At 36.8% G+C, this 23,440-nt stretch overlaps 1 long non-coding RNA gene across 1 annotated transcript; it reads left to right on the top strand.

The window, feature by feature from the left end:
- The first annotated feature begins 956 nt into the window (after positions 1-956).
- On the top strand, positions 957-1,525 carry LOC145117715 (uncharacterized). Its single transcript, XR_013712764.1, has 2 exons — positions 957-1,136; positions 1,240-1,525. It is a non-coding gene; the product is annotated as an uncharacterized LOC145117715 (long non-coding RNA).
- Positions 1,526-23,440: the final 21,915 nt, after the last annotated feature.

Genomic DNA, 23,440 nt, shown 5'->3' with positions numbered 1-23,440 from the left:
TGATCTACTGTATATTTTTTGAAATATAAAATGTATCCAACGAAAACTGTAATAGTTACATAAACTAGCAATAAATTCGTCATTTTTAAGTTTATAAGAAATTTCAAATTGTCTATCTAATCTAATATAACCCAGTATATCTATCTCATCAGCTCATTTCCCACCTTTTTTCCTAAAAACACATATTTTACCGGTTTCATTGCTGACATGGATACATTATCATAAATGAGACGATGAGATGGATATAAAATTGTACGGTAAAATATAACATTATATAACTTATTATATCTATCTTATCTGCTAATTTAATGATTATATGTCTAGATCAGCAATGAACCGGTAAAATGTATGTTAAATGGAGAAAATGATCAAATCATTACTTAATTTTGTTTTGGGACTTATTCGTAAATTATGGTAAAATAATGAGATTTTAATGAAACCGGGTAAGTAATGAAACCAGTAAAGCGGGAAAAATGGATCAAATCGTCATTTTTACCAGTAAATTAGGGTAAAATATTAGGACTTTTCTGAAGATTTCCATATATATATATATATATATATATATATATATATATATATATATATATATATATATATATATATAAACATTTAGAAAGCAAAATTAAAAAAATATAGTATAAGTTTAAAAATGTCGCGAATAGGTGCAAAAAAAAAAGTTACAAAAAAGCTTTAAAAAACAATTTGTAAAGAAATTAATTATAAGCGAATTTATAAAAGAAAAAAGTTCTAACCAAGGTTATTAAAAACAAGATTTTGATCGTAGAATCGCACGATTATATGATCCTACATGTGTATTTCGATTTTGATCTCAGTAAACTCGTTTTTGGGTAGAATCGTGGAATCGGATCGTAGAATCGTATACGATCTGATTCTATGTTCATTGACCATTTGTTGACCCTAAATTAAAAGCCTAAAAACTAAAAGAGTATAACGGGAAGTGACATAGCAGATCGACGATGGATGGAAAACACGGACGACAAACCCTAGCCCCTTTTTTCGCTCCTCTTCTTTGTAACTGTGGATGCTTGACGCCCTGAACCTGAAGCCTTCATCAATTCATCAAACTCGACGAAATTTTATCTTGCAACTTGTGATTATTTGAAGTCTTGAACCAGGTAAGCCTTCATAAATTTCTGAATTTTTTAATACATTCTTGAACCATGTAAGTCTTGAACCTAAAGTCTTGAACCAACTTGCGATATACATTCTGAATTTTAGCTTGCAGCTTTCATTCTCAATTTGGTTAAACCTTCATCAATTTCTCGGTTCTGTTACTTATGTACATTACTTTGCAGCTTCAAGATTGGAGTTACTCCAAATCTCTAATGTTTATTGTTTTAGATTGAAATTGCGTAGAATGTAGATTATGAAAATTGAAAAGTTAGAAACATATGTGATTTTGTTCAAACTTCAAACATGTTAGAATTTAGAAACGTATTCAGAAATCGGAATGTATATCAATTTACGGCTCTTTTAACATTAATGTATGGTTTTTTTCTTCCAATTATGTTAGATTAGATTGGAAATGATAAATGATATGTATTAGACTATTAGCCATCACAAATGTTTTGAACTTTCTAGAATTTGTGGACAAACAATTGATGGACATGTTTTAAACTTATAATTGCATTGTTTTTGGTAGAATCTTACGATTGCGATTCGGTTTTACAGTCCCGATTTTGCAAACCCGAAAACGATTTTGTGTAGAAGCTCGATTTTGCAAACCTTAGTTTTGAACAAATTTGTTACAATATTATATTTATATTAAAAGTATAAAATTAAATAAATGACTTATGATACCTAGTATATGGTATAGAAGATGGAAATAAAAAAATCTTCACATTTTTTATGTAATTGAAAGGATTTGTCATCTCAAAAACAATTAAGATAATTAATATCTCAAAAACACTATTAAGTCTTTTATTCTATGATGTCACTACCTCCACACAATCGACAACCCTCCTTTAAATGTATCATCATCCACCTAACCATCATTTCCCATCTCATACAACCGTTGTCATTTATTTAACACTATCATCAAACCTCCACACCACTTATTAGTGTACATTAGATTAGCCCATTATTATTATTGTATATTTTTTTAGGCTCTTATTGTATTATTATGTACTATATATTCTAGTTAATCAATGCATTCCTATTCATGGAAATAGATTAATCCTAATATGGTATTAGAGCCCACCACCAACCAACCCTAATTCTCGTTCCCCCTTGCACCGTTGGCCCCTCTCTCTCTTCCATCGACGCTTCTCTTATCAATTCTTCTATTTTTCATGGTTGTTTATCATGGTGAGTGATGACAATGCCAACCCCTCTAATGAAAATATCAAACCCTACGGAATCCCCAACATCAAGGCTTACATCCCTTTTGTACTTGATCTCTCCCAACTTAACTATGATGCTTGTCGTGTCCTTTTCTCCACCCACTGCAAAGCTTACAGGGGTTTGGGTCACTTGGATGGCACCTCCTCTTCCAATGCTACCAACGAGGAAGAGTGGTCCAAACTTGAGTCCTTGGTTGCTATGTGGATTTATGGTACATTCACTCAACCCTTCCTCCTCATGGTTCTCAAAGATGGTTGGATCGCTTATCAGATTTGGACGACTCTTGAAGAATCATGTTGTGACAAAAAAGAAGCCTATGCTATTGAAATTGAAAAGGAGATTTGCTCCATGACCCTTGGTGATTGTACCATCGTTGATTTTTGTGCCAAGATGATTTCCATTGTCGCTATTCTCGCGAACATTGGTGCCCCAAGTCCCGAGAAGACCCTTACTACTCATCTTCTTAATGATTTTACCTCAACGTTTGACAATATTTCTACCCTTATCCACCACCGGTCCCTATTACCAACCCTCCTACATACATGATTACTTTGGAGTAGTCCCGACTTAATCGTGATCGACCATCCCAACCGCTTCACTCTAGTCACGCTTCCTCACCAACAATCCTCCATACCATCTCCACACCTCCATATCGGGATTACTGACCTAACCACAACAAAACTAACAGATGCAACCAACCTCGTGATTAGCTCTGCCAGGAACCATATCAATGCGCCTTCTTGTTGTTACCGCTAGCTTCTCTCCATGACAGCCATATGGTTGGCCACTGCCTTCGTGGGGATTTGGGTGGCCCTCTCCACCTTCATGGCAGCCTCCTCGCCCTTCTGAAAGCAGTGGTGGAGCTAGTGGGGGGACTAGCCAGTGCTTGGTCACCCCCAACATTTTCAATTTATCAATATTAAATACTAGTAGCTCATATTATTTTTGATTGGTTGCTAGTTAACTTAAACCACCGCCACCACTGTCTCTTTAAACTTTTACTTTAAATATCAAATAATATACATTCTCTTCATATAATACTTGCATGGTCCCATTTTATGGATTCTTTCTTTTCAAAATGAAAAAAAAATCCATTTGTTGAAATAGATTATAACATAACAAAACAAGATGTAGAATACCGATTTCTTTTAAGTGTTTCTCATTCAAAAAAGTCTCACAAAAATGATCTAAATTTGAAATTCAAATTCTAAGATCATAATCACATCTAATTCTATCAAAAAAATAAAATACTTTGGACCGAGAAAAACGCACAACTGATTTTTAAGACGCTAAAACCCACAAATTGCTAAAAAAGAAAAATTCTAGAATAAAAAAAGTAACCAATCGACAGCATCTTCGCCTCGTAGTCACCGCTTACTAGTACCACCGATAAATAAGCCCCCTTATCCTAAATTTCTAGCTCCGCCCCTGTTTGAAAGCACATATCAAGAACGACAAACAACACAATCGGCCTCACTAGAGTCTTTTCGGCAATACTCCTTAGCCATGCACCTTTTATTTGTCGGTCACTCATGGCCACCTGTCCATTGCCACTGCTGCTTCTTGACAGCTTGTTGTCTCTACCCCGTGACAATGGTTTCCACCAGTTATACATGATCAAGCCACATATTTAAATCAGTCCTTTATTGCCATGTTGGTTTTCGATGCTCTTGAAAACACATGGTATATGGACATGGATGCTACATCTCATCTTTCCTCGGACTCAGGTATCCTCAATTCCCTTAGCAATATAAGCATATTTAACTTGATTCTTTTCGGCAATCGTTCCTCAAGTCCAGTTACTCACATGGGTCATAAGACCCTTTATTCTCACCACCAAACTCAACACCTCCATCAAGTTTTTGTTACACCATATATTAATAAAAATCTCATATATGTTTGTAAACTTACCACTGACAATAATGTTTCCATTAAATTTGATCATCTTGGGTTTTCTATGAAGGATCTCAACAAAAAATTGTTTCTTCTTAGGTCAGATAGCTTTGATGACTTATACTCGTGGTCCTCAACTCATGTGTCTCTCCTTTCACGGAGTCCTACTCTGTGGAATCAACGCCTTAGTCATCCAATTACATGCGTGCTTTAGTCTATAGTTTCAAATAAATTTTTATCTTGTAATGAAAATAGTAGTAATGTTTCTTGTGAGTCCTGTCATCGTGGTAAACATGTCTGTTTCCCTTTTTCATCATCTATTTCGAATGTGTCTGAACATTTTTCTATTATTCAATATGATTTGTGGACTTCTCCAATCACAAGTATTAGTAGGATTAATTATTATGTCCTATTTTTGGATTATTATTCTCATTTTTTGTGGGTATATCCACTTAGAAATAAATCTGAGATGTTTGCAAAATTTCTCCATTTTCATGCTTATGTCAAAAACCAATTCAAATGTAAGATTCAATCTTTACAATGTGAACACGGAGGCGAATATGACAATCACCAATTCCACTCTCTATTTGACCAAAATGGTATTAGATTTCGTTTCTTTTTCCCCTGAACATCCCAACAAAATGGCATGTCAGAACGTATGATATGTACTATTAATAATTTCATACACACTCTATTATTTCAAGTCCATTTACCACTCACATATTGGGTTGAGGCTCTCAATATGGCAACCCACCTTTTAAACATAACCCCGTATACATCAATGCAAATGACATTGCTTTCACCAAACTATTCAACAAACCACCCACATATACTCATCTTCACGTCTTTGGATGCCTTTGTTACCCTCACATCCCTACACTTCACAAACTAGCTCCAAGGTCCACTCTATGTGTTTTCCTTGGCTATCACCATCACGCATATCTTTGTCTTGATCTTTCATCTTGCAAAATCAGTATCTCTCATCATGTTGTCTTTAACGAGTCATATTTTCCTTATCGATCCATGACTCCAGATCAACGTCCTTCCTATTCCTTCCTTGATTATTACTATGATCATTCACTTATCTCTAGATCCTTTCTCAAAATACCCTCTACCATTGCGCCGATCTTCGATACCACCCATTCTTACAATACCGAGAGTCCTCCATCTCCTCACGATGACCACTCTCACGACCCTTATATCCTATCGGCCTCTCCCACAGACTCTCCATGTCCTCTTACTCTTCCCTCTTCGACTCATCCCCTGGTCACTAGATTGCATCATGACATCACCAAACCTATTTCCCATCTCAAACTTCTCATTTCTACTGGTTCATGTTGGGTTTTGAGCATTCTAACACTCCTATGGTGTACATGCAACCCTAGAAACCTTGGATCTATGTTTTATCTATGATATATGCAAATTTGATTTTCCAAGGTTCATAACTTATCTAGCATACATGGGGAACTTTTAAACATAAAAGATAGTAAGAAATACATACCTTCTAGTATCTTGGATTCCTTGAGAACCTTGTGAGCCTAACACCTCAAGTGTGATGCCTCAAATGTGTCACACAACACCAAATACACTTGGAATAACTTAGAGAGAAATGGAATACTTCTAAAATCAGCTAGCCCTCACTTGTTTCTCTTAGTTCGTTGATTTTGGTGAATAACATGATGCTTATATGGTGTGTTACAATTAGGGTTACACCATGTAAACCCTAATTGCCATGACTTTTCATTTTCATGACCCATGGGTTCTATAGACACCATGAAGCATCCATGGAGCATCCTATGGGTTTTAGCCCAACTTGATAATCCATGGAGCATTAGCCCACTATATAAGTATGAGTGATTTACACAATCAACCCATATATTTAATTAGACTTCTTTTGATCACTTAATTAATTCCAAAATTAATTCTTGATCAATACTAATTAAATAATATTATTAATATATTAGAACTTATAATATATTAATACACCTTAAGTGTTATTTCTCTCATTTTAGTCTATCCAAATGCATGATCCCATGCAACCCAAATGGACCATGCCGGGTCGGGTAAAGTACATACCAAATATAGTTATGGACTTAGACACTATATCCAACAATCTCCCACTTGGATAAGTCTAATAACTATAGTTGCAGATATGACTTCAGAACCCGATCAACAATCGTAGCTCTTTCAAGGTCTCGCAGAACTGAGATGATGATGATACACCATTTAAGATAAGTGGTCATATAATCCTCTGTTCTCAAGATATCATCCGGACAAATACATGGAACAATGTCGTACTTATTGTCCAGCAGTTGTTTCTCGATCTCTGATCTGTTTGACATAGAACTGAATTGAACACATCAATTAGGTTCTGACCGGGCCCGATACATAGGTCAAAACAAAATCATCGAGGGGCCCAGATATCGCTTCTAATCCTAGAAGGAACAGATAAACTTCGACTCATATGCTTATACTGACTACTTATTGAATTATACACAAAAGCACGTTTTATAACATCGAGTTACCAATGCGTTGTCATACAATCAATGCATAATCAACTCATAGTCAACAACTCATATCTCTACGTTTGAAGATTTATATGATATTAGCGTCTCACGATCAGTCGAGATAAATTCCATGAAGTGATATAAGTGAGCGTAGGTTAAGTCCAATACTCAAAACTTATGAGCACTCATGAATGTTGCAGCAACCATTGCTATGTCTAATACACCTTAGACAATCTACACACCCAATTCATGACATCTTTAATTCAATACCTACTTCCAAAGTATGACTGACTGTGGAGAGTTTGAATAATTAAAGTTATCCTGGAAGTCAAAACATGCAAAATTGAAACAATAGTAAACGATTAACATAAGATAGCAACACTTTACTCATAAATAAACAACAACTTTTATTTAATCATCAAATGTCAATTACATTTTACAAGTCTCAAAACTATCTAATTATTAAAACTAATATCATCCTTCAGCCCGATGCGCCTTGCATGCTGTAAATGCTTAACCCTACTCAGTCCCTTCGTGAGGGGATCTGATGGGTTCTCATCTGATGATACCCTCTTAGCCACGAGGACTCCTTCTTCTATTCGATGTCTAATGAAATGATATTTTCTATCAATGTGTCTGGATCTCCCGTGATCCCTTGGTTCCTTAGCTAAGGCAACCGCACTTTCGTTGTCACAAAAAATTTCCATTGGCTCTTTTATAGCTGGTACAACTCCAAGGTCTCCAATGAAGTTCTTTAGCCATACCGCCTCCTTTGCTGCCTCGCTTGCTGCTATATACTCAGATTCGCAAGTTGAATCAGCTACCGTCTCCTGCTTGGAACTTTTCCAAGTAATTGCTCCTCCATTTAGGATAAAGACCTAGACTGACTGAGAGCGAAAATTATCCCTATCAGTCTGAAAGCTAGCATCACTATATCCTACCACTCTCAAGTCATCACTGCCACCAAGGGTAAGGACCCAGTCCTTAGTCCTTCGCAGATACTTGAGAATGTTCTTTACTGCAGTCCAGTGAGCCTTTCCAGGGTTCCCTTGATATCTACTGACCATGCTCACGGCAAAGGCCACATCAGGGCGAGTACAAGTCATAGCATACATAATTGAGCCCACAGCAGAAGCATATGGTACATGACTCATCTCAGCTATCTCAGCCTCTGTACTCGGACTCTGAGTCTTACTTAGTTTGGCGTTACTCTGGATCGGTAACTCTACTTTCTTGGAATTCTGCATGCTGAATCTATTCAGAACCTTCCCCAAGTAGGTACTCTGACTAAGTCCAATTAGTATCTTACTCTTGTCTCTCAATATCCTTATCCCTAGGATATAGGCAGCTTCCCCAAGGTCCTTCATAGCGAAACACTTCCCAAGCATGGATTTTACCTCCTGCAAGGTTGGGATGTCATTTCCTATGAGCAGTATGTCATCCACATACAACACCAAAAAGCTAACTATACTCCCACTAGCCCTAACATATACACATGACTCATCCTCAGTTCTCGAAAAGCCAAACTCTTTGACTTTCTCATCGAAACAAAGATTCCATCTACGAGGTGCTTGTTTCAATCCATAGATGGATTTCTCAAGCTTACACACCTTATCAGGGTTCTATGTATTGACAAAACCCTCTGACTGACTCATGTAAACATCCTCAGCCAACTTTCCATTAAGGAAAGCGGTTTTGACATCCATTTGCCATATTTCATAGTCATGAAATGCAGCAATGGCTAACATAACCCTAATAGACTTAATCTTTGCTACTGGTGAAAAGGTCTCATCATAGTCAACTCCAGGAGTTTGAGAATAGCCCTTTGCACCCAGTCGCGCCTTATAAGTGTGTATATTACCATCCATGTCGGTCTTCTTCTTGAAGATCCATTTGCACCCGACTGTCTTACGACTTGGTACATTGTCAACCAAGTTCCACACTTGATTGTCATACATGGACTGTATCTCGCTGTCCATAGCCTCTTTCCATTTAGCAGCCTCAGGGCCTGTCATGGCTTCCGTGTAGCTGTTAGGTTCATCCAGACTTACCAGTGTACTATCACTGATAAGCGTATCACCTTCTACAGTAATATGGAAACCATAGTAATGCTCAGGTGCATTCCTAACTCTTGTGGAATGCCTCAGAGGTATGGGCTCGTCAGTTGGATCAACACGGGTTTCCTCCTCAGGTTGATTGCTAGGGTTTGAGGTTCCTTAATCTCTTAACTCTTGAATTTCTTCAAGGTCAATTTGTCTCCCACTGTCTCCTTGGCTTATGAACTCTCTCTCACGAAAGACTCCTCTCCTTGCCACAAAGACCACATTCTCACTGGGTCTGTAGAAAAGGTAACCAAAGGATTTTTGTGGGTAGCCGATGAAAATACACCTCTCGCTTCGAGGTTCGAGCTTGTCGTGAGACTTGCGCCTCACGAAAGCCTCGCAACCCCAAATTTTAATGTGGTCCAAATTGGGAACTTTCCCAGTCCACATCTCATGAGGTGTTTTGGCAACCTTCTTTGTAGGGACTAGATTAAGGATGTGGGCGGCAGTTTCTAAGGCATACCCCTAGAATGAGATTGGTAACGAAGCTCGACTCATCATGGAACGAACCATGTCCAACAAGGTTCGATTGCGCCTCTCAGTCACACCATTCAGCTGTGGTGTCCTAGGAGGTGTCAATTGTGAGACAATCCCACATTCCTTAAGATAGTCAAGGAACTCGATACTAAGATACTATCCTCCCCGATCGGATCGGAGCATCTTGATGTTCCTGCCCAGTTGATTCTCCACTTCCTGCTTAAACTCTTTGAATTTCTTAAAGGTTTCTGACTTATGCTTGATTAAATAGATATATCCATATCTACTATAATCATCAGTAAAAATCACATAATACCGCTTAGCATCCCTTGTGGCAGTTTTGAAGGGTCCACATACATCAGTGTGTATGAGGTCCAACAAACCCTCACCCCTCTCACACGAACCAGTGAAGGGTGACTTTGTCATTTTTCCAAGTAAACAAGATTCGCAACTATCATCCGACTTTAGGTCGAATGATTCCAAAACTCCAGCCTTTTGGAGTTGGCCTATGCGCTTCTTGTTGACATGTCCAAGACGACAATGCCACAAGGATGCTTTGTCTAAGCTATTTGAAGAATCAATACACAACACATTATTTCCTAGATTATCTACAACATTCACTGCTTCATATACACCATCACAAGGTAATGCTTTAAAGTAAAATACATCATTCTAATAAACATTAATAGCACCATTATCATTATCAAATGAAAAAGAAAACCCTTGTTTGTACAAGCCATGAAAGGAAATAATATTTCTCGCCATTTCAGACGAGTAACAACATTTATTCAAATCTAACATTAACCCATTATTAAGCAATAAAGAATAAACTCCTATCTTGGTAACATGTGATGCTTTCATATTCCCCATGATTAAGTTTATCTTCCCGTGCTCCACTTTCTCACTTCTTCTTAGGCCCTGCAAATCAGTACAAATGTGAATACCACAACCTGTATCAAGCACCCAAGAGTTAGTATGTAATGAGTTTTTAGACAATATAGTGTAAATACCTACATGGGTGGGTTTAACTTTCCCATCCTTTACATCCTGCAAGTATTTGGGGCAACTTCGTTTCCAGTGCCCCTTTTCCTGGCAGTAGAAGCATTGTGCTTCCTTTGAGTTTGAAGAAGGAGGAATGGAACCTTTCTTGGTTCCACTCGAAGAGGAGCCATCAAGAGACTTTCCCTTGGTACCCTTCGAAGGGGTATTTCTCTTCTTCCCTTTCCCTGCCCAATTGCCAAGACAGGAGCAGTAGTAGGAGTAGGAATAACAGCTGATTTACTTTTAAGGTCACTTTCAGCGGTCCTTAAATGCCCTTGTAGCTTACTTAGTGTGACTTCCTCCTTATTCATATGATAAGTCATACGAAACTGATCATAACTTGGAGGTAAGGAATCGAGAATGATGTCAATCTCCATGTCCTCAGGAAAGTTGACATTAAGCTTCAGTAACCGGTCCACAAACCTTTGCATTTTCTGTAAGTGACCGGTGAGGGGTTCTCCCTCTTTCATCCTAGCTGTTATCATGGAGGAAATGATTTCATACCTCTCCTGAAGAGCACTCTGATGGTACATATCCATCACATCCTGGTGCATCTCAAAAGGGTAGAAATCTTTATAGGATTTTTGGAGTTCTGCTGTCATTGTAGCCAACATGATGCAAGACACCTTAGTGGCATCTTTCTCATGGGTAGTGTACTCAGCAATCTCCTAAGGAGTAGCAGTTGACTCATCGATGACCTTAAGCTCCTTATCGAGGACATACTCTTTGCCCTCATAGCGAGTAATCATTCTGATGTTCCTAATCCATTCATTGAAATTTGAACCATCAAAAGTGATTTTCACACACAAGTTCATTAGGGAAAAGGAGCCTGTAGGGTTTGATCCAGTAGCAGTGTTGGAAGACATCTGAAAATAAAGAAAGACAAGTTTTTATTAGATAAAGAGTCCTTAATAAGTCACCCAAATGAAGTATTAAGGCTAGGACCCAACAAACTATTTATAGTTGGAAGAGGGATGCCGTAATCCAAGCTATAAAATATTTGAAGGTAGGTAAATGAAGATTTACCAATTTCCACCACGAAAACGAAATAGATTATTAAGTTTTGTTGGATTTGAAATTCCTAGATCTTTTGAGATACATTGAACTTTCAATGGCATGTTTGAATCTCGATTGTGCCCTCTCAAGTTTGTGACTGGGATGCCGAGGATCACAAACAAGGTGTGAATAACCATGCAAATTGACTTGGTACCCTTAACTTTTATCACCTAATCGGTGTGCCGGTTAACCACACGCGCTCCACCGATCTATGATAAAATTAAGTTACCCTTTGCCACTCTTACTAGTCCTTGTGAGTGTGCCGGTTAACCACATGCGCTCCACTAACGACTTGGTAAGGTACAAAGTGTAATTTCATGGGTTAGCACCTATTTCACATTTTCCTAAAGTAACTAAGATTGGGAATTATTAATGTATAGTTACTTTATAATTTCATTATACTTTTAATGAGGATTTAAAGTCCTTGTCCTACCCGTTCGGCTAATGACCCTCCACCAGTCAAGGAAGCGGTGGGTGAGAGTGGACACCCATTAAGCTGCCATTTTATATGCAACAACCTTATACCCCCTTTATAGACCGACTTCGTGAATGAGGCCTACTAACGGTAAGACTGACTTATTCTTATACATATCTATATATTTAAACTTTTAATATAATAATATTATAAGGGTTTAATTTTAAACTTTTAAAATTCTAAGGTTCAATTTGGAAATTAAAGTATTAGAGTGTAAGACTTTACAAATTCCAAAACTTGAGTGCAAGTATTGAAACTATTCAAGACCTTTCATTTCATAACTTATGAGTTTAATGGTTCATTAAAATGAAGACTCTTCGTTTTATGTAACCTCTTATTCTTTAATGACACTTTTAAAAAAGTGACTTTTGGTCATCCATAACTTGAGGATAAGTTATGGACTCCATCATTAGCCATTAAGATCAAGAATCATACTTACAAGCAAGTTACACATAATTCCTATGATCTTCTAAAACTCATAAGAACATGAACATGCATATCAAAATTTCAAGAATCATATTAACAAATATAAAACATGAAATTTTGATATTAGCCATTGTAAATGGATTAGCATAAGCATTACACCAACTAAAACAAGTTTTAAAACACCAAAACAGTTTAGGGTAATGTTTCTAGTCCATTTCCAGCAGCAAAACTCGAAAATCTGCATTCAGGGGCTCCTACTCGTCGAGTGCAAGAACCTACTCGACGAGTAGGATGAGTTTACTCATGGACTCGTCGAGTCCCCCCATGGACTCGGCGAGTTCATGCTGAGAGTGCAGATTTTTGAGCTTTTTCCATAATTTTGCATCAAGTATCAAACAAACAAGCCTAGGCTCTGATACCACTGTTGGGTTTTCAGCATTCTAACACTCATATGGTGTACATGCAACCCTAGAAACCTTGGATCTATGTTTTATCTATGATACATCCAAATTTGATTTTCCAAGGTTCATAACTTATCTAGCATACATGGGGAACTTTTAAACATAAAAGATAGTAAGAAATACATACCTTCTAGTATCTTGGATTCCTTGAGAACCTTGTGAGCCTAGCACCTCAAGTGTGATGCCTCAAATGTTTCACACAACACCAAATACACTTGGAATAACTTAGAGAGAAATGGTACACTTCTAAAATCGGCTAGCCCTCACTTGTTTCTCTTAGTTCGCCGATTTTGGTGAATAACATGATGCTTATATAGCGTGTTACAATTAGGGTTACACCATGTAAACCATAATTGCCATAACTAATTAATTCTTGATCAATACTAATTTAATAATATTATTAATATATTAGAACTTATAATATATTAATACACCTTAACTGTTATTTCTCTCATTTTAGTCTATCCAAATGCATGATGCCATGCAACCCAAATGGACCATGCCGGGTTGGGTCAAGTACATACCAAATATAGTTATGGACTTAGACATTATATCCAACAGTTCACCCATACCTAAATTTCACATTCATGCCCTTCATGACCCTAACTAGACCATTGCCATGCATGATGAATTTAATGCTCTTATTTCTATTGGAACTTGGTAGTTTCTTCCAAGGCCTAACGGGGCGAATGTTGTTCGTTTTATGTGGCTATTTAATAAGAAATACAAAGAAAATGGTTCTTTTGATAGGTACAAAACTCGACTAGTGGACAACGGCAAAAGTCAAAGACCAGGTATTGATTGCGACGAGACTTTTAGCCCGGTTGTGAAACTGGATACCATCTGATCTATCCTCAAAATCGTAGTATCTCGTTAGGGTCCAATTCACCAGCTTGATGTGAAGAACGCCTTCTTACATGACAGCATTCACGAAACAGCTTACATGTATCAGCCTTCGGGTTTCCGCCACCCGAATCACCCGCACTTCGTTTGTCTTCTAAATAAGTCTTTATATGGCCTTAAATAGGCTCCGTGAGCATGGTTTCACAGATTTGCTAAGTACATTGCCCATATTGGTTTCACGTACAACAAGACTGACTATTCCATATTCATTCTCAGCAAAGGTCATGCCACAACTTACTTGCTCCTGTATGTCGACGACATTATTCTGATGGTCTCATATGATGATCTTTTATGAAGTACCATCTCCATGCTATTAGTTGAGTTTACCATGACTAATCTTGGTGACTTATCTTATTTTCTTGGCATCTCAGCTACTTGGAATCACACAAGTAATTTTCTCTCCCAACGCAAGTACGCACTGAAAATTATGGAGTGCGCTCACATGTCGACATGTAATCTCTATCGCACTCCTGATGATTCTTAAGTAAATCTTCATATCTTTAGTCCTCCAGTATCCAATCCCACCTTGTATCGCAATCTCGTTAGCAGTTTGCAGTACATCACCTTTACCCGCTCAGACATCTCTTTTGCGGTTAAGTTGATTTGTCTATACATGCAAGATCAGAGAGAAGCCCACCTTCACGCTCTGAAACACATCACGCGTTACATTAGAGGTAGCCTTGACTATGGCTTACAACTTCATCTGTAATCCACTATGGGCCTCATTGCTTACTCTGATGTTGAATGGGGGATGCCCAGTCTCTCGTCGACCAACTAGTGGTTACTGTATCTACCTTAGTGACAATCTTATTTCTTGGTCTTCCAAATGCCATACGACAATCTCCCACTCTAGTTTCAATGCAAAATATAAACGTGTTTCCAACACTGTAGTAGAGAGCCAAAGACATATTAGCTTCACGATTTGTTACAAGAGCTTCATTGCCCATTATTAAAGGCCGCCATTGTCTACCGTGACAATAACAACGTTGCCTATCTTTCCATCAATCTCGTTCAACATCAACATACAAAATATATAGAGATTAATATACACTTTGTGTGGGACAAAGTCACGACCGGACAAATTCATGTGCTTCATGTCCCTTCCATTCATCAGTTCACAGATATTTTTACGAAGGAATTTCCATCTACACTATTTTCAGATTTCAGATCTAGTTTAAGTGACTGCGATCGCTCTCCCCCTCCAACTGCGGGGAGTATTAGTGTACATTATATTAACACATTATTATTATTATTATATAGTTCAGTGTTTAGGCTCTTGCTGTATTATTATGTACTATATATTTCTGTTAATCAAAAGTTTAAAACATTATAATTCATGAAAAAATATTTACCCTCTAAACAAAGACAATGAATTTAAACTTTTATCATTTTTAAGCAAGGAAACAAAGTCAAATTTAGATGTCTTTATCTATTTTAAAATCAAAATAGAACAATTTTAACACTTACTTGGAAGCTGATTCTTTAACATAAAAAAAAATTAATTTATCAATATAAGAAATAACTTTTTTATAGCTATTATATAAACCAGTAATTAAGCCAGTAGCTCTAGTTTTTGGATTAAAAGTAGCCGCCTAGATTTGAATGTGAACATGAGGTCAAGGTTGAGTGGGTTGTTGGGGTTGGACAATGATGTATGTGGTTTCAGTCTTTCAAGTTGACTTGGGGTCAAATTATTTTGTAATTTTGTGAGATTTATTTTCTAATTTTAAAGAGGAAAAGTTATGTAAAGTTGATTCGAGGTTGAAAAATATTAAAGTTAAAATAGACATTTCTAAGAAGATAGAGGAAGCAGTTACCATTGGTACACGACACCAAGCCTGGGACCCATTCATTAATCGACTTGGTCTACAAGGTTTGATTATTTTCGCCGACAAAACGACTCACAGCTGACCACAAAAATGAAATTCGGAAATTAATTACATCATACAGAAAAAGAGTAACGTACAAATATGGTTAATGTGGTAAAATTAAAATGATATATTTAGTTAATCCTCTATTATTAATTTTTTTTCTTTGAAACAAATCATATCGACTGAATTTGTTATTTATCTACAATTTTATTATCAATCTACTTTCTAAAGTGTAATGTACTTTAGGTTTAATAGTTTTGAAGAGTATAAGTTTTAAATATTTTACATTTACTTCAATTGCTTAGAAAATTAGAAAATTAGAAAATTATGTAGGCTATTTTGATAGTATTTGTTTTAATCTAAGTAGGAAGATAAATATGATTAAAAAAATAGGAAGAAATTCTCTCTCTCTCTCTCTCTCTCTCTATATATATATATATATATATATATATATATATATATATATATATATATATATATATATATATATATATAGATTCGGTAAGAAATTTTTTTTTGTAGGAAGGTAAGAAGTTTTTTTCTACATATTTTTTTGACGAACAAAATAAATGAATCACTAGATGAATCAAAAATAACATGGTTCACAAAAAAAATATCAAAAAAACATCTACATGATTCATTTATGCAATGATTTTGTTGTTATTCACTAAAATTGTTATAAAAATGATTTTTTTCTTAATTTATTTAAAAGTGAATTATTAAGATGTTTTTTTGGGAATTTTTTTTTGTGAATCATCTTACAAATGAATCATCTAATGATTCATTTTGTTTATTCGCTAAAAAAATATGTAGAAAAAAAATTTCTTATTCTCCTACCAAAACTTTCCTTCTTATTTGATCTTGACTCTCTCTCTCTCTCTCTCTCTCTCTCTCTATATATATATATATATATATATATATATATATATATATATATATATATGGAAAAGTGAATATACCCTTAAAGGGTATATAAGTTAGGTACCCAAAAAATTAAACTATGTCGTTTTTATTAGTTATTTAAGATTGCTTCGTTTTAAGAGCAAATAAGCTTCACAAGATTTTTGACTATGCCTCTCTGATCGTCATCATCGCCCTTCCCTCTATCAAAATTGGATTTTCTCGTTCTCCTTCATGAAGAATATACCTCAATTTCCTAAAACCTCATCACCTGATCAACCCTGATAATATCTATAACATCTCAAAAATCACAACCAATTAAAACTTTTCAAAACAACCCATTTACTAATAAAAGTGTTTACAAAACCATTGTTTTCAAATCATTATTTAAAATCAGAGTCTCCCAAGATCAGCAACATAAATCCAAGGATGTGTACGGTCACGCCTTCGCCTTGCCACAGTCCTTAGAAGTACCTGAAACAAAACTAGAACTGTAAGCCAACGCTTAGTGAGTTCCCCCAAAGTACTACCACACAATAACCATATCATATACAAACAAGCATGCTGAGTCCAATCAGTCATCGGACTGGAATACCCACGAGTTCATAGCCATCGGTCTGGATTACCCCTGGCTCACTCAGTCATCGGACTGGAATGCTAGTATACAACAGGTTCACTCAGTCATCAGACTGGAATACCAATATACAGCGGGACCACTCAGTCATCAGACTAAAATACCCTCGGGTTCACTCAGTCATCAGACTGGAATATCCCTGGTCTGTTAACTTATGCACATAGTAGTAAATTCTCAACCCAACACAATATGTCGACATATAACAGATAACAAACATATTCAACAGACAGATAATCATGTAGATAGAAATCACAGGTAGTCCTACAGATCAACTGGTCTACGCATATCAACAACTATCGTATAATCATATAGATCTACCCCATACTTAGCATATCATCAATAAAGGTATAATAGGATAACAATCCAATTGGGCCGGCCTTGGTGCCTTCGACCCACAGGTACAGTGAGGAAAACTCACCTCACAGTCTAACGAAAAGTTGAACGATAAAATGCTCCAAATACCGGTTCTACAGGTCACATATTCAACAGATAGGGACCAAGGCTCAACTATAGCTCAAAATACTCAAAATACCCTTAAGTAAAACTTGGTCAACCTTGGTCAAAGTCAAAGTCAAAGTCAACGACCAAGAGGTCAACTCAGACCGAGTACGCCCAGCGTACTCGGCATGTACGCCCTGCGTACTCGTGATCCTAATCGAGCTTCTAACAGCGTATGTGTTGGAGCATGGAAATGCTCTACAAATAATGAGTGATAGTTAGGTTGTATTTTCCCTTTATTGTATTTATGGTGTAAATACTCTCCCTCCTATATAAAGGGAGAGTTGGTCATTTCTTACTTTAGCTAGCTCACTTTTTCTTAGATTAGATATTACTTTACTTCTCACAATGTAATCTAGAGAGAGAGAGAAGTGGTGGGTTCTCCCACCCAGGGAGAGTTTCTCTCCCACCATGTTCTTCATGCATTAATATTATTATCTCTCTTTGTTCTTAGCCTTGTTCCATGAACTCATAATATGTTCTTCATGTTCATACTTACAAAAACACGATTAATCTCGAGATATCTTACTTCCGCATTCACCGTTCGTATAAAAATGGGTCTCTACAATTGGACATGTCATGTGCATGACATGCTATAGAACATTTGAGATGTCCTTTTGGACGTTCTTCCATGTTTTGAGTAAAAAAATATGATCTTGGCCCCTTAGATTCTTTTAAGGACTTCCTTTAAGTCACTTCATCCAAGTCTCAGATCTAGTCTCAAAACATATCCCAAACCATAAAGTTTCCAACTTTATGGTTTTACATGCCTAGAACAAGCCCAACATCAAAACCCTAACTCTTCTTAACCACTAAAGCTCTTAATGACTTGCATAGAAGAATCTCAGGGGCCAAGATCATATTTTTTTTACTCAAAACATGGAAGAACGTCCAAAAGGACAGCTCAAATGTTCTATAGCATGCCATGCACATGACATGTCATATTTGTGGACAAAAGCTCATATTATCACCATGCAAGCTAGATCTAGAAACTTAATGATTAAGGTGTGAACTTTATACCTTCTGGAGATGGAGAATAATGCAAGACTTCCATATCCAAGCTTGCTTCTAGCTTCCAAGCTTCACCACCACCTTCTTCTTCCTTTGGAACACACAAAAACACACACTCAAGCTTCAAAATGCAACAATGGGGCTAGGGTTTGCAAGAGAAGACATTTCTAAGGATGGAGGCTGGAAATAGGGTGGGGAAATGGGACTTAATGATCAATATATGGGGTCCAAACCCTCAAGATTAGGGTTTTCGCCCAGACGGAGTACGCCCAGCGTACTACCAAAACGACGTCTTTCTCTTAAATGATCCTTACGCCCCGTGTACCACGCAGTACGCCCAGTGTACGCGTGTTATGCCCAAAATTACAACAATGCCACTATGGGCCATTTTGCAATCCTTTCAAACCCAAGAGCTAAAATGCAAAATTATTCAAACATAGGGTTGAAATTGAAATCACTTAGACATCGGGATGTTAGTATTCTCCCCCACTTAAACTAGACTTCGTCCTCGAAGTCGGCCGTCGTGAACAACTCAGGATAATGCTCCCGCATCTCCACCTCCGGCTCCCAGGTCCACTCGGAGCCTTTCCTATGTTGCCACTGAATCTTTACCAAAGGTATCTCCTTGTTGCACATAATCTTCATCTTCCTTTCCACTATCGTTACCAGCCTCTCAACATAATTCAGGCGCTCATCGACCTGAAAATCATCAAAGGGGACGACTGCCTCATCATCCAACGCGCACTTCCGCAACTGCGAAACACGGAAAGTGTTGTGGATCTGGCTGAGCTTACTCGACAATTCCAATTGGTAGGCCACCCTGCCTACCCTGGCAATCACTCGGAACGGTCCAATATACCGGGAGCCCAATTTCCCCCTCTCACACCCTTCCAGGGAGAGACCTTCAGTAGCACCATATCACCGACCTGGAATTCTAACTCTGATCGACACCGGTAGGCATAAATCTTCTGCCGACTCTGAGTTGTCAACAATCTCTACCTGATCTGCTGAATAAGTTTCGTGGTCCGAAGGATTGTTGAAGATATATGTTTGGGTTCAGTACTCCAATTGCTTTAATGGGGTTAGGTGTGTGGGGTCTTCATGATAAAGTGCTTATAGTTGCAATAGAGCATGTGATTAGCATTTCTCAAAAACAAAGGATAGTTGAAACTTAAATAATTGAAAGAATTGTAGAAACTCTAGAATTGTGGACGTGGTTGTTGTATAGCAGTGTACTTATCCTTTTTTTTTCAAAATGAGAAATGTACTTATACTTACCATTTTTAATCAAAATTAGCATTTGAGATTCTTCGCTTTTGGTCGTATTGTTTATGTGACTTGAACTTCCCTATCCTCAAGTTCTTGAGGATTACCATCTTTGGGATAGGGCAAAATCGTTAAACAATTTTAAAAACCATCAAACTTATGTGTAGATTAACACAACACTAACCAAAATGACAGCCTACTTTCATTCTTGACCTAGAATTGCAGAAAAGTTTCGTTTTGAACCCAAAACGACAACCTTATTTCATTTAAACCCAAAATTGTACTAAAATTTCGTTTTGAACCCAAAATACCATCACACTTCTGTTTTTTCTCAAAATACCATAATACTTCCGTTTTTGTCACAAAATACCCTCATAATTTCGTTTTTCCACAAAATACCATCGTACTTCCGTTTTTTTCACAAAATACCCTCATAATTTTTTTCACAAAATACCATCGTACTTCCATTTTTTTTTCACAAAATACCCTCATAATTTTGTTTTTCCACAAAATACCATCGTACTACTATTTGTTTTTCACAAAATACCCTTATATATTCGTATTTCCACAAAATACCATTATAGTTCTGTTTTTTTTCACAAAATACCCTCATAATTTTGTTGTATCACTAAATACCATCGTACTTTCATTTTTTCACAAAATACCATCATAATTTCGTTTTTCCACAAAATACCATTGCACTTCCATTTTTTTTCACAAAATACCCTCATAATTTTGTTTTTTCACAAAATACCCACATAATTTTGTTTTTCCACAAAATACCATCGCACTTCCGTTCTTTTTTTCATAAAATACCCTCATACTTTCGTTTGAAACACATAGAGGCAACCAAATTTCAATTATAATCACACAAATCATAAACAATTAACAAATTTCATTCGAAAACACTAAAATTGTTAAGAATCATCAATAACTTCTAGATTATTCATACATCGTTTGTGTCTAAAACATGAAAAAGGTGCAGTTAACCAAAAAAATGTCATGAAGCATCAAGTTTTTCTTTTGCTTACAGAAACAACACATATCATCATTATGTCTCTTGCAACGATTCATCCGCCTGATGCATAAAAAAAATAAAAAATTGTTAATATAATTATTAGAGTTCTCAATCATGAAAATTAAGTTATTATTATAATGACCTTTCTTTTTGAACAACTAGTAGCACAATGACCCAATCCTTGACAGCAAGAGCATGTTCGTTTTTTGGGGGCTTCTAAAGAAGACTTGATTCTACTTGCAAGTTTAGGACGCCCTTTTGTAGTACTTAAACCAAGAGGACCACAGACATATAACTGTGGCATCATATCTACTTGCGAAACTCTCATACAAGAACTTTGAGATGAGTTCTCCAAAGACATAGATTTCTTTCGATTTGCTTGATCATCTGAAAGACTTATCAATATTGTATTGAGTTTTTGTATCTCCGAAGGGGAGTCCCTTGCTTGTTCAATTAGTTTAGTAAATATTGAACGGACACAAAATAATCTATAGGCACTAACTCCATATTCATTATTTATTTCTCCGAGTCTGATACTAATACTACCCAGTTTGTACCTAGCATCAAGGGTCCATCGCGGTAAAATATAGTGACTCGACAGTTCTTGAACATGCTTTTTCTTCATCACATTTAAGATATGCATGCATAAAACCACATTTGTCTCATACATAGAACACGAACATGTGACGCTGACTTGATTTAAAGAACAAAATGTAACAATACACCAATATTTTTTATTAACGTCCAATTGCCCAACTCTATATGTGCTTTCTTTTGTAGTTTTTGTTAGCCTCGTGAGTCAAATTGATACTAGATTTGTTCCATTATTTTTTGAAAGTATCAAACATCTTTCTAATATAGCATTGACCTGACTTTGATTCGATTGGATGCACTGAAGAAAGAACCGGCCTCGAGTTCATAGTCTTGAAGTCTTCATCTTCTTCGATAGCCCTTCCTGACTCAACTGTTTTTTCGTATTGTACAACGAATTCATTCACCATGGTCCTCGAGTTAACAAATCCATCAAAAAATGAATTGATACTCTCACTTCGTCCGGTTGTGGTCATACCAGCAAAGAAAATATCCTTCAAGAAGGGTTTAGCCCAATGTATACGTTGCTTATACATATCACTAATCCAATAATTGCTTTCTAGTTCATACTTAATATACATATCTTCCCATGCTGCTTCAAATTGTTTAATGGTGTCACTATTTACCCACTGTCTATGCATTTCTTAAAAATCACTGTAATGGGAAACATACGATCGAAGGTGCTCAGTTTCACACTTCCTGATATGCCATGAGCAAAAGCGATGTCGAGTCTTTGGAAGCACTTTTTATTGCATTTCCCATAGCCTTTTCTTGATCGGTAATAATTGCCTTCGAATACTTGCCAAACATACATTTGAGGAAATGTTCAAATAACCATTCAAATGTCTCTTCCTTTTCATTTTCAGGTAATGCTCCACCAAAAAGTATAGACTACCCATGATGATTCACCCTAGTAAAGGGAGCAAAAGGCATATTGAATTTGTTAGTCATATAAGTGACATCAAACACAACAACATCTTTGAAATTTATATAGGCATCTCTCGATCTACCATCACCAAAAAGATATTTCTAGGATACCCATCATCAGACAAATCCACGACAAAATACTGGTCACTGTCAACTAATGTTTTATAAGTCCATATAACTCCATTACTCTATGTTATTTTCGATGCTCAGATAAGACATCAACACATTGCTTTGAAGTTGTAACATCTCCCTTTTTTTCAGGTTTGCTTTTGGACCATTGAGTTTTGATTTGTTCCAAGAAGGGTCCCCGATGTCAAAATCCATAACTTTTTGGTATTTCTCGAGTACACGGGGCATACGCCTTGGTACGCTGAGCGTATGTCCCGTGCCAGTACGTTGCGCATACTCCGGTATGTGGGGCGTATGTGGTTCAGACCAAAACCCTAATAATTAGGGTTTATGCACTATTTAAACACCATTATTTCCCCAAGACCTTCCCCTTTATCATCCTCCATCCCAAGATCAATACTCTTTGCAAACCCTAGTTCATTTTGAGCTTTTTGGAGTGATTGTGTGCTTCATTGGTTGTGAAGAAGGACCTTCAAGGAGTAAGCTTTTCTCTGAAGACTTTGGATCCATCATCTCCTCTTCATTGTGCACCATTTTGGAGGTATAAAGCTCCAAATTTGGCTTATGTTTCTTTGGATCTTAGTTAAGCATTGATTTTATTCCTTTTTGTCCCAAAGTCTAGGGCTTGGTGAGTATAAGGTACTCCTAAGCCTTCAAGGTGTCCTTTCAGACGTTTTAAGGCATTTCAAGTCATAAAGATGCAAGCTTGGACCTTGATTTGTTCCCATACAAGAGTTAGGGTGTAGAAAAGGATGAAGTAAGCTAGGTTTTTAGTGTTGGGCTTCTTGTAGCCATGCAAAGGCATAAAGTTTGCAACTTTATGGCCTTAGGGGCCTTACTGGGTTCATATCTAAGTTTTGGTTATAGGGTCTTAAGGAATTAAGACATTT

This window comes from Lactuca virosa, chromosome 5 (assembly GCF_052849685.1).
Source record: "Lactuca virosa cultivar CGN04683 chromosome 5, Lactuca_virosa_CGN04683_v6, whole genome shotgun sequence".
Taxonomy (NCBI): domain Eukaryota; kingdom Viridiplantae; phylum Streptophyta; class Magnoliopsida; order Asterales; family Asteraceae; genus Lactuca; species Lactuca virosa.
The sequence above is the reverse complement of the archived record's forward strand: the minus strand, read 5'-3'. Positions and strand labels throughout refer to the sequence as shown.